We start from the raw sequence: 12857 nt of genomic DNA on the forward strand, positions 1-12857 counted from the left end.
TCCCTGCACGGCATAGCCCATAGTTTCTCTGAATTACTCAAGCCCCTTCTCCATGACAAGGCAGCAATCCATGAAGGGGCAAGAATGTGTGTACAGGATAGATAATAGCTGCCTAACCACTAGATGGCCAGGGCAAAATTTAAGTAAGTACTGTAAATCAGTCAATCAATCAATCAGTCCACCCCAGGTTCTTGTTGTTGTTTAGTCGTTTAGTCTTGTCCGACTCTTTGTGACCCCATGGACCAGGGCACGCCAGGCCATCCTGTCTTCCACTGTCTCCCAGAGTTGGGTTAAATTCATGTTGGTCGCTTCGATGATACTGTCCAACCATCTCGTCTTCTGCTGTCCCCTTCTCCTCCTGCCTTCACACTTTCCCAACATCAGGGTCTTTTCCAGGGAGTCTTCTCTTCTCATCAGATGGCCAAAGTACTGGAGCCTCTGCTTCAGGATCTGTCCTTCCAGTGAGCACTCAGGGTTGATTTCCTTTAAAATGGATAGGTTTGTTCTCCTTGCAGTCCAGGGGACTCTCAAGAGTCTCCTCCAACACCACAATTCAAAAGCATCAATTCTTCGGCAGTCAGCTTTCTTTATGGTCAGTCAATCGATAGTCATTCCCAGGTTCTACAGTGAGGCAACTGCTAATTGACAAATGCTCAGACCACTGCTGGAGCACCCAGGGTACTCTTTTTGACCTCTCCTGGAAGAGCCATCAATGCTTTAAGTCAAAACACCAAACAGTGAAACACATTTTGTTTCATTTCATTTTATTATTCTTTCTGAGAAGAGGACCCGAGGCGGCTTACAACATTAATATCATCAATACAAAAGCTAAAAATGCAATAAATGATTCAATATAAACTAGCAAGTAAACAGGCCCGTAGTATTTAAAATCTCAAACAATTTTAAAACATATTTAAGAGAGAAAAAAAACACCCTCTTTCAACTAAAATCCTCAAGCTGGCCAGGTAGTGGGGAAAAACCTACCTGAAGGGAAAGCTCTTTGCCTGCTTGCAGAAGGACGGCAAAGAGGGGACCAGCCTGACCTCCCTCGGGAAGGCATTGCACAGCTTGGCAACAGCAACAGAAAAAGCCCTTGCCTTCTTGCTGCACCCAGATGCACCCGAGAGAAAGGCCTCTCCAATGATCTTAAAACCCAGGCAGGCTCATACTTGGAGCTGCCGTTTTTCACATTTGTCTTGGAACCAAGTCATTTAGAGCATTAGAGGTCGTGATCAGCACTCTGAGTTCAGCCGAGAAATAGACTGGCAACCAGCGGCACTTTTGTAACAGGAGAGCTATGTGCTCCCTGTAACCACCTCTAGTTACACACTGTTGGTGGAACACAAGGTATAGTCCAGGTAGGCACATGGCTTTCACAACTCTAAGAATTTATCATTCTTCAACCTCCATGTATTTCTACAAGTGCGATGTGCTGTTTCCAACCAACATTGCTTCCATGGATCGATCCTTTGGCTTATTAGTAGTAAATTTGGACACTAAGTCTTTCTTCTGATCCTTGGAGCCCCCTGCTCACCAGCTGACTGCAACTGATAAATATAACAACACAATGCCTGTAGGTGCCTAAATATCCCTCTCAAAAAAGTAGGGTTTTTATTTCTATCTTGGTGGGACTTAACAGTGGCAAAGGTTAATACCCACTGACACAGAAGGCAAGACAAACAAAATTCTACTTTTTCCTGTATAGGATTCTGTCAAAATGTAATGATCTTTGGTGGTAAGGACTTATTTCAGTCATGTCACCCCCTAGAGGCTAGAAAGGAAAATAAATAATGTAATTGGCATTGAGATTTTTGTACGGTATCCATTTTGCTCTTCCAGAGACACGTTGTGAGATAAACCAAGTCTTGAATCACAAACATTCACATTTGAGAAAACTAAGCAAGTACAAACCAATGCATATGTGGTTTTTTTTTAAAAAAGGAAACAGCTACAATATGGCCAATGGAAAAAAATACGCACAAGCTTGTTTTAGATATTGGGAAAGTTTGAGGGTTCGATTTTTGACTCCTTTCTTTGTTTAAATAAATCAGGAAATTTCTGCACTTTGGGAAAAGGAGTAAGGTTTATTGGAGTGTTTAACAAATAACCAGTGTCAACAGAGTTATCCCAACATCTTTCTCCTTCCGACAACGGGTCAGTCAGGGGCTTCCATTCTTCATCCGGGAACGGGTTCTTTTCACCCTCATTCCATGGACCTAGCCAGTCTATAGATGAGTTCCGGTCTCCGGCGAGAGGGTTACTGCTCTCACCCCCTGTCTCACAGAAAGAGGTATACCAAACTATGTGTATTAATTTTTTTTCATATAAATACCTTAGGGGAATGCATACACATTTCCATGTGGGAAGAAAAGACCAAGAACCTCACAGCACTATGTGAACAAAAGATAAGAACACAAGTGGGATGCAGGGAGTACAAAGAAATAAAGACTGAAAAAAAATTCCACATCCCTATCAGAGAGTTATGTTTCATAGGGATGGGAGGGAGGGCCTTTTGAGTAGCCACTCCCAAGTCCTGGAACTTCCTGGCAAGGAGACCGAGACTGGCTTCCTTCCACTGGCAGACAAAGGCATTTTTAATTCATAGAGGCCTTTGACGTTTAAGCTGAGTTGCTACGATTAAGCTGAGGTGCTGTTGGAAATTTTTCAACTGGCCGGATACTGCTATTTCTTTTCTATGCTGTGTTTTAATTGTGCTTTTTAAAATCTCTTTCTATGTTTTAATTATATTCCTACTGTATTTTGATTTGAATTTTATTGTTAGTGACCTCAAGTGGAATTTTTTGACAGAAAGGCAGGAAATAAATTTAAAGGAGGGAAGGAGCAAAGGAGATGGGGAAGATTTGTTTTTGGACCACAGCTCCCATCGCCCCACTGCAGGATGCTGAGAGTTGTAGTCCAAAAAATAATAATCAAACATTTCCTACCTCTAGTAAGGAAGGGAATGAAAGAGGCTGCTTTTTATTTAAGCTTTTGGGCCCCTTTAAGCTGTTTGTCAGGGGAATTAAATGAGCAAACATATCTCAGCTGCTGTGCCAGGTGGGCGTAGAGAAGGCCACTTTCTGTTGCTGAGAGAACCAGGACAAAAGTTCCTGGTGTTTCCATGCAGCATCACACAGAAAAGTAGTAACCATTACAGGTTGCTGGGCAGGCCCATCTGCCATTTTGATGCACATTCCTGTGACAGCAGGCAATGAAATCACCACAGTGCATCACACCTCCTATCATTCCCACACTGCATGGCTGAGGATAAGGGCTGGTAAGAATTGTAGTCTATTTGAGAACCCAAAACGGAGAAAAATCTGTGCTTAATGAAAGCTAAAGCTGCCTTGAGTCCCAATGTAGGCAGGATTTATATAAAATACATAAAACTGCAACTGTAGTTTAATTGCTAGTTGTTTCCTGTATTCCATAGGAAAACAGATATAAAGGAAACACTGTTCTATTATGGTCATGATCTGCAGTAACGCAGAGGGAGTTTTATCTTAAGCAAATGAATGAGAACAGGTTTCTTGCCCTCTTTGCAGCTTGCCAAGCTCCTTCCATTTAGGGTAATTTCACCAAGTTCTGAGTTGCTCTAGGGGCACTGAGACATCTAGTAAGACAACAGTGACATCAGGAGGGGGCTCTTTTGTAAGCCACCTTCAGCACTGTACAATGGAAGGACATGGCACACACCCGTTTAGAAGAAACAAATAAACAAACGGTGGATCTCTTGGTCATGAACATATGAAATGGCCTTAGATCAAGTCAGGTTGTTGGTTCTGTCTAACTAGGTATGGCCTATAATGGCTGGTTTTATTCAAAGGTCTTTCCCTAATATTCATGAAGATGCTAAGGCATCAACTTAGAACCATCTCCATGCAAAATATGGACTGTGCCACTACTCAGCAGGCATCTCTTTTCTCTGGATTTTATATTCTGTTGTGAAGATAGGTACTTCATGAGAACATGGAATCTTCTTGGATTGTTCAGAAAACAGAATGAAGCAACCACAAAAAATAAAAAGTGAGAGGTGCCTTCAGTAAATGCATTGCACAAAGGCAAGTCTGAAAAATACAAACTACTGTATATGTAAAGATGAAGGCCTAGTTTACTTGGGCTGCTAGATCTCTACCAGCTGAGAATTGCTATGCTTCTCTAAGTTTCAAGGCAGGAGACAAGTCTAAGTGACGCTGCAAGAGAAGAAAAGTCTGATTTTTGCATGTGAAATGGCTTTAATGTCTTGAGTATTCATCTCCACCTATTTTCAGCTAACACCACCGTCCATTTGGCTCAGTGTAAATGTGTTTCTGCACAACATTGGCATACCAAGAAGCCAGGCATGTGGGGAAGGGATTGTTTGAGAGACCTCCTGAGTTCATGCAGTTGGGTTCATTGTGCCATTTGAAACCAGGCAGGGAGTGGAGTGACTCATGAGCCTTCTTGTTGCAGAGATCCCGGTAGCAATGCTGCAGAGCGTGTGTGTGATCTCCCAGTGGCTAATGTTGAGCTTTCCACAAATCCCATCAATAGCACAGGACTTGGGAAAACTCTCCATGTCATATGCACGGTGCAGGTAAAGGTTGTGAGCAATGCAAACCTAACCAGGAATGGCAGCAACCACTGCAACTGCTGGACACATTTTGCTTTATGAGCAATCAAAGGAATTTTTCCTCCTTCCTCTGGATTGTGGTTGGTTAGCCTGCTTTTATCTAGGTTCTGAGTTCATTAACACAGATTTCCTTTACATCGATTTCTACAGATGGCTGTCCCAAAAGGGATGCCAGTTCCTCTCCTGAAACCCTGCCTGCCTTAACTTTGTGACATCAGACTTCTACTTTCTTGCTTTCAGTTTTTGGGCCTTGAATCTCACAAAATGGGATGCTGCTCACCTGAGCCAACCTAGCCCCCACATAAATGAAAGAACACCTAATAAATAACCACGTGCCATCAATTCTGACTTATGATGACCCTTTTCAAGGTTTTCCAGGTAGAAAATATTCAGAAGTGGTTTACCCTTCCCTTCTTCTGGGGGTGTCCTCTGACTGTTCAGCTTGCCCAAGGCTACACAGGCTGGCTCTACTCACAGTTTTGTTGTACTGACATTACGTTCCACATTATATTACAAGAGAACTGGATGAAGATTGGTATATAATATCATTGCCATCCCCCTGTAAGAATTCTGAATAATAAGGGATTAAAAAATACATGTCCTGCTTAGAGGAGACTTATGTCCATACACGGAGCTCCTGTTCAGTACAAGCTATTCATGTCAATAGAGCAAGCCATACTTATTGTGCCAAAACTCACTGTGTGAGATGGGTAACAACTGGTCTGCCTTAAGGCTAAAGAAAAACAGTAAACAGGATGCCTTCAAAACTTTGTTTGATATACAGGGATGAGGGTACTGAACAGCAACATAGCAGTTAGGACTTGCTGCAGAAACAAATGCTCTTCCAGATGAAGCTTCTATTCTCTTAAAAGTAGCAGATTGTGCACTGATATTATTAGCATTTCCCCTTACCATCCATACAACATGCTTCCTCTCTTGCTTAGTACAGTGATTTGTGTTCCCCCCCTGACAGCAAAACCTTTCCAGTCAGAAGCTTTCAATTAGTACCTTCACCCAAAACACAAAAACCCTAAAAATGCTCTAGCAGACAAGCTCCCGAAGAGAAATTAAATCTTTGAATATTTCTAAAATATATTTATGAAATATTTCTTAAGGCTCCATTCACAATTACATTAAAAGAAGGATCTTACTTAAAGAGAATGGAGGTTAATTTTAAAAGAGAAGTGCAGAGGTGAACCCTGTAAATCTGTGCCCCTTCATTACTGAGCAATAGAAAGGGAAGTGGAATAAATGCTCCATTTGGAAGAGCCCAGACTGACTTGATACCACCAGATTTATCAGGAGAAAATCGCCCATTCACCAAGGAGAGACAGTTGCTATTACAGAAACAGGTCCTGCCCATTATGGAACAACCACCAATAGCCTACAGTTTTAGTCAATCCAATTATTTTGGCAGTCTCAAAATTTTCCTCTGGGGTCATTTTTGGGGGTTTGTTTTACAGCTAAAATTCTTGTTTCAGGCTATGTCCGTTTCAAGCAGGTAACAACCAGCTCAAACCAGCTCACAGTTCCGTGGGTCAATAATATGTCTTACCATTTTGGTGATATGTTTTTCTTGCATGGTACAAATCTAGGTCTGATTCCTTTATCCCTGAAAGCCTGAAGGAAACATAAAATAAGAGTTGTCAGTCCTAAGATCATGAACGTTTCTGTACTTTAGCTGCCACTTACAAAATTTGCCCGAAATTCGAACCCGTCATCTTTTAAACATAATTTATTAAACTGAAAGGGAGGGGGGAATCATTTCTCAACTGCATAAGAAAAAGAGGGGAAAATGTACACATTCAAAACATATGGGTGATCTTTAGAAAAATCTCAGCATCACTTCATAATTATATACTACAAGTTTTAATTAACTAAAGCTCTGAAAATCATAATGCCTTATTAAAATGCAATTAATCCTTTGATTAAAAAACAAAAAGCACAAGTATTTACAACAAAAACACAAGTAGAATAATTACAAATATCATGTACCCATTTCTTTTATTTGGGTGTCACTTATGATGTCTCACGTTCCCTTCATTAATTCAAATACACACATTATCTCAAATCCACAGCCGATTGAGTGACAGTGGCCACCAAACACACAGCACTATATCCTATTGATTTCTGCAAATCCTGAACAATGCCATTTGCATGCTTGTTTCTGTAATAATAAAGATATGCCATTCAGAATTAAAGGACCGGCCAGACTAGTGGCAACTAATTGTGTTGTGCGTAATGAGTGCAATTTCAATTTGATATAACCCTCAGCTTTTCTTGCAGCACTCGCTAAGTACTTTCAAGTCTTTGTGGGGAAATAATTGATTTTTTTGTGCTGTGGGCACAAGAAAATTATTATGATCTTTTGAATAATGCCAAAGAAAGGACCATGAATGATTTAAATTGGTATGTGAAGAAGGCTTCACTGTGGATTGCAGTTTGACTGACATCCTACTAATGTAGTATCTAGATTAGCAATTTTTAAGGAGGCAGCAAATATAAAAACTGGTAAAACAGAAAAACATTGCTAACGGGGATTTAGGTTTTGTTCTCCAGTGAGGGAGAACAATAACGGTCATTTCATGCATGTCGGACAAGCACCATACAATTTATTGCAGAAATGCCCTTGCTTTTGTCTTTATGCCATGTGAGTTGGAGGGTACATTTCACACTGATAAGTTTTAAATTTAAAAAAATGGGTAGATACAATAGCACAGTGCAAAGTTACCCAGCAGCTCCCCTCTGTTGGACACAATGAAATGTTATGGGCATTTGTAACATTTATTGTGTCATTCTGTGTCATCCTGAGAAAAATTTGGAAGGGACGGGTTTTCCCTAAAAGGAAGTGATCCAAACATCCCTCCCCCATCAGCCCAGACTCATATTGTTCACTTGCTCCTTATCACAGTTTCTTTGTCATCTTACACTACTAAAAATCCCAAGTCTGAGACAGCTGCACTCCAATATATTAAAATACTTCTACTTGGATTTAAAGCCCCAGTGACCTCAGCAGAACTTGGTTCCAGATGATTATGTTTCAGATCACAACCTTTTAAAAAATGTATTTTGCAGAAAGCCCTCTGTATTAATCACCCAGCTTTTGAGCAGATAATTAATGAATCAATTAATTATCTAAAAACGAAATTGCCAAGCCACAGATCTCAAGAAAGGTGTCCTTTTCATAGCATATTAACAGGCCTGGGAGATCACTTATAGTTCAATAAACAGTGCAATTTTTATTATTAAAGGGAAAGGCCGTATTTAAAATTGCCCTCCTTGTTCTTCATTGCTATGACACACCAAAGCCAATATTATTTTAATACAAAAATCAATCAGTGGTCCTCCAGTTTTAGACCCAAAGTCTAAAATAGTTCTCACGGATTCCATAACTAGAGCTGCAGCTGAGTAATCCACATATTGATTCAAGTTTGTTGCCCCAATCTTTTAAATTCCACCTTGATGTCAGGCAGATTGACACAGAAGTAAATTCTATTCAGATTGACAAGACTTCCTTCCACAGAGAGAAGTTTGTTCTGGCTCAAATGTAGGACCCCTTAATGAAATACCATGTATTTTTAAAACCACTCATCATCTGCCCTTTTAAAACCATTCATCTGCCACATTTCTGAAACATACCTACCTATAATCACATATGTACAGATAGTTTTCAGTCACACCATGATGTGCATCTATAACCACAACCTCCTTCATTCTAAAGAGCAAGATTCTCAGTCTCGTCTATTTTAATTTTTCCCTCTCCTCCCCTTTTCTTCAAAAAGTCATAGACCTTTCCTTAAGCAGCTCCCAAAGTGTGTTGTGCCTTAAATTGGGAGCAAACAAGCACATCTCCCTGTTTTCAAATCCAATTCCACCTTAAAATGCATACCTTCCAAATCTTATTCTTCAGAGGCGGGAATGTTGTTAATTTAGTTGGTCATAACTAAATAGTTTCTAATCTGGAGCAGGAGTCTGCTGAGAATATTGGACAGTTTAAAGGTTAATCACCATCGCCTGGTTACACAAGTGAGGCAGAACTAATTCCTCCAAAGGCAAATGGCTTGCAGTTTTATCAGCAGTGCAGATTAGAAGTGTTAATATACAGAATAGAATGGATGCTCAAGGGCCAGTTTTCCCTTATCGGCAAACTTTGCAACAGAACTCGGCTACTGCACAACCTCTGCACTTTTCATAATAAGGCCCCCTCGTTTTGCCTCTCGAGCAGAACTATCAAACACTCCCTCCCCCCAAACCACTGCCACCAAAATCAGGGTATTACAGACCACAGCTAATTGGAAGATCACTATAATGAAGTAAAAAAGATAAAATACTTTTGGCTGCAGGCCTAAAACGTGGATCAGCACAACACAGGAAGCTATCTGGCGATGTCACATTCAGAGAGATTTACATAAACAATAAACTCAGACCGACTGCCCCGCAAATACATCTTTGTTTACAGCTAATGCAATCTAAAGCACTGGTGATAGAAAAGAAGAAAGCAAGGTGGGCTGGAAGGAGGGAGGGAATGCGAAAGCGGAATGGAAAGGGAGAGGTATTTTACATATTCCAAATTATCAACAGATCCTCTAACCACAGACCCAAACGCCCGGCAACCCTGATGATTTTGAAATGTATTCCGTGCAGAGAAAATTTACTAAGATATGCAAATCGTCATGCTATACAGTATTTAAATATAGATGCGCTTCAGAATTGGCCATGCAATTCCTTGGCTTCAGCCAAAGGCAGGCTGAGAAGGGACCTTTCTCTCTCTCGTTTCCTCTGTTATGCAGACGACAGAACAGAACAAATGAGAGATGAGGAAAGGCCCATAAACACGAACCACTTATTTCTTAAATTACAATATATTGACATAAGCCTTGACGGGTTGCTTTTTTGTTATTATTAAGGTAATGCTGTCCCACAGAACTGCAGAAAAACAGAAGAGTGTGCATAGAAAATCATAAGATGAATGCAAAATGATAAAGTAATCCTGTCAGCGGATGCTAATAGCTGTAATTTTCCTGTTCTGGTGATACTGGCCCCATATTCTAACACTCATGCAGACATGAAAGATGCTAAGAAAGACATGTGTATATCTGTGCGTGTGTATTTGTATATATGTGTTTGTGTGTGTGTGTGTGTGTGTGTGTGTGTGTGTGTGCGCACACACATATAACTGCCTATCATATACCCAATGTGGTGCAATGCACAGAGCGATGGCCTAGGACTCAGGAGGCCTGGGTTTGAATCCACATTTGACCATGGAAACTCAAGGGGAGGGAGGAGGCGGTACTGTTAAAATGACTTGTTAAATATCTCATTTGCTTGAAAACATACTAGGGTCACTATAAATCAGATGCAACTTGACAAAACATCACACACACACACAAGATTGATAGATAGCTTCAGATTGATAGACAAATAGTCAAAGAATATCTCATTACTTTGAATGACTTTAAATCTCTGGGGCCTGATGAACTGCATCCAAGAGGATTGAAAGAACTGGCTGAAAAACTCTCAGAATCAGTGTCTATTATTTTCTTTAAATCATGAAGGATGGGTGAGGTGCCAAATTCAGATTATTGGAGGAGGGTTAATTTTGCCTCATCTTCAGAAAGGACAAAAAGGAGAAATCTGAAAATACAGATCAGTCAACCAGACATCAATTCCAGGGAAATTTCTAGAGCAAATTATAAAGTGGTCAATGTGTAAGCAACTTGAAGGCAATGCAGTGGTAACAAGAAGCCAACGTGGATTTGTCAAGAACAAATACTAGCAGACTAATCTAATCTTGATCAGGTAACCTCCCTGGTAGACAGTGGGAAGGCTGTGGACATAATATACCTTGACTTCAACAAAGCATCTGACAAAGTGCCCCATTATATTCAGATTCACAAGCTAACTAAATATGGGTTGTTGTGCCTCTGTTGGGATCTTGCTGAACATACAGACCCCAACCCCTGCTATCAGTCTTCCCTGTGGCATGAGCAGAAAAGTGCAACGCAGAATAGTTAATGATTACAATATAAGTGTTTTAGTGTACACCACAGGATGCACAGGTTTGGTGTAAATCAAGGGTGAGCGATTAAGGGTTCTGCAAATATTACTGGCCCCTACCTAGCATTGCAAACTGTGAGGGATCAAAAGACATAAAACAGTTCAGAACCAGACAATCTGAGAGACTGCCTTCTTCTGTAGAGAGTGTCACAGACTTATGTTCTGAGATGAAGGCTTTGTTTATGATACCACTGAGCTGGAATTGCACTTAAAGAGATTCAGTTGACTATAACACTGGTGAAGAACTTCTCCGCTGAAACATCCACCCTGCAGAATGATGTGCCCATTGACATCAAGCATGCTCCCAGTGTGATTGCAAATTTTACCATTGTAAACCTTGTACCTTAACTGGAACATTCAATTGCTGTACTTCTTCTTTTTTCTTTCCTTTCTCTTCTCTCTTTTTTTGATCTTTTGTTCATTTTTACAAAAGTAAACTGCTTTTCTTTTTCAAACTCTGTGTGTGTGTGTATGTGTGTGTGTGTGTGTGTGTCTGTGTCTGTGTCTGTGTCTGTGTCTGTGTGTGTTCCAAAGATTGCATACACATGTATGTACCACAAGTGCCTTAGGAAGTTGTATACTGTAGATAGTTCACAGAGGTCCAGCATGGTACAATTAGCAAAGGGAAATTCCAGATGCAAATACTCTCACACGTACAGTATAAATGTAGCAAATTTCCCATCCAACACACCAACTTTCTTTATCTAGTTCCCGTCCAAGAAATCTGATGGGCACTAGTAAGGGAAGACCACTCTGTAAAGGCAAGTGCTGCTGGAACCCATAGTCAGCTACTGGTTTCCTTTTGCACACTGTGTTTCTGCAGAGAAGCAAGAATTACACATGCGGTTTCTAGGAATCAGACCACATGGTTATGAAGAGAGAAGCTAAGAGGTTCTCGGCATGCAAAAAGAAAGGGGCTGTGCCATAGATTGAGGGTAAAATATGGAAAGAGCGCACAAAGCATTTTCATAGAACTGTGGGATTACACACATCACTGATATATCACCTCTCTGATTCTCCCTGCCAGGCTGGTTAGCTGTATTACAGGGTTGTACCCAAAGAAGCGTATCCCCAGTGAAGAGGACATTTCTGAGTAAATGAACTTTGCCTGCCCCTCTACACCCCCACCAAACTCATCTGGAGACTTGGGGAACTTTCTACAACCAATATGAGGATTATGGGAGGGGTAGAGGAAGGAGACCAACGTGAAGTCTCATTGTGCAAGCTGAAGTCCATTTACCTGATGCTTTACGTGGCTTATTTCCAACTTCAATTTCTTGGGAAACAAGTAGTATGTGATTAAGTTGCCCAGGATGGAATACAAGGAAGGTACTTTCTATCAAGGGCAAAGTTTTACTATCCATCATCAGCAGTGCTTTGAGAGCCAGAATGAAAAGAAATTGCCCTGCGTACAAGTTGCTTGAGATCGGAACACCTCAACTGCCTCCCATTGCATGATGAAAGTAAACGAGAAGTTTGTTTCGTATGTATGTGTGTTGTGTGCTATCAAGTTGGAACCGACTTATAGCGACCCTAATACAGTGTTCAAGGTGAGATATTTGAGAGTTGGTTTTACCAGTTCCACTCCCCTAGTGAGTTTCCATGACCAAACGGGGATTCAAAGCCTGTTCTCCAGAGTATAGGACTTGAAAGCTGTAATAGAGTCGCTAGAAGTCGGTTCCAACTTGATGGCACACAACACACATATAAATATATGTGTACGCAATGTTGCGGGTTTCTTTCCTGTTGTTTTCTAAAGCTATCTGATGTTCTCCATAGGCTTCATGGGATATAACTGTTGAAGTCCCAGGCTGGCTGGCAAGAATTCACCCACTTTTCTGTATCATGTTTGGTGTGCATATAAGCAGCACAGCCCATACAGCATCATACCTGGGAGTCACAACACAATGCCAAAAAATTTGCTGCTATGTCACACTCAGCTGATTGTGGGTCAGCCACAAAAGAGGACCAATTTTCTTTTATTATTTGGAGTACATATAATACAGATTCATCATTAACATGGTATTTTCCCTTAGACAGTTGCAGGAGAAATGTAGGGAACAACGACAGCCACTTTTTGTGGCCTTCATAGATCTCACAAGGGCCTTTGATTTGGTTAGCAGGGATGGCCTTTTAAAAATACTTCCCAAGATTGGATGTCCACCTTGACTACTTAACATCATCAGGT

The sequence above is a fragment of the Pogona vitticeps genome, chromosome 1 (genome assembly GCF_051106095.1).
Source record: "Pogona vitticeps strain Pit_001003342236 chromosome 1, PviZW2.1, whole genome shotgun sequence".
In the NCBI taxonomy this organism is placed as follows: Eukaryota; Metazoa; Chordata; class Lepidosauria; order Squamata; family Agamidae; genus Pogona; species Pogona vitticeps.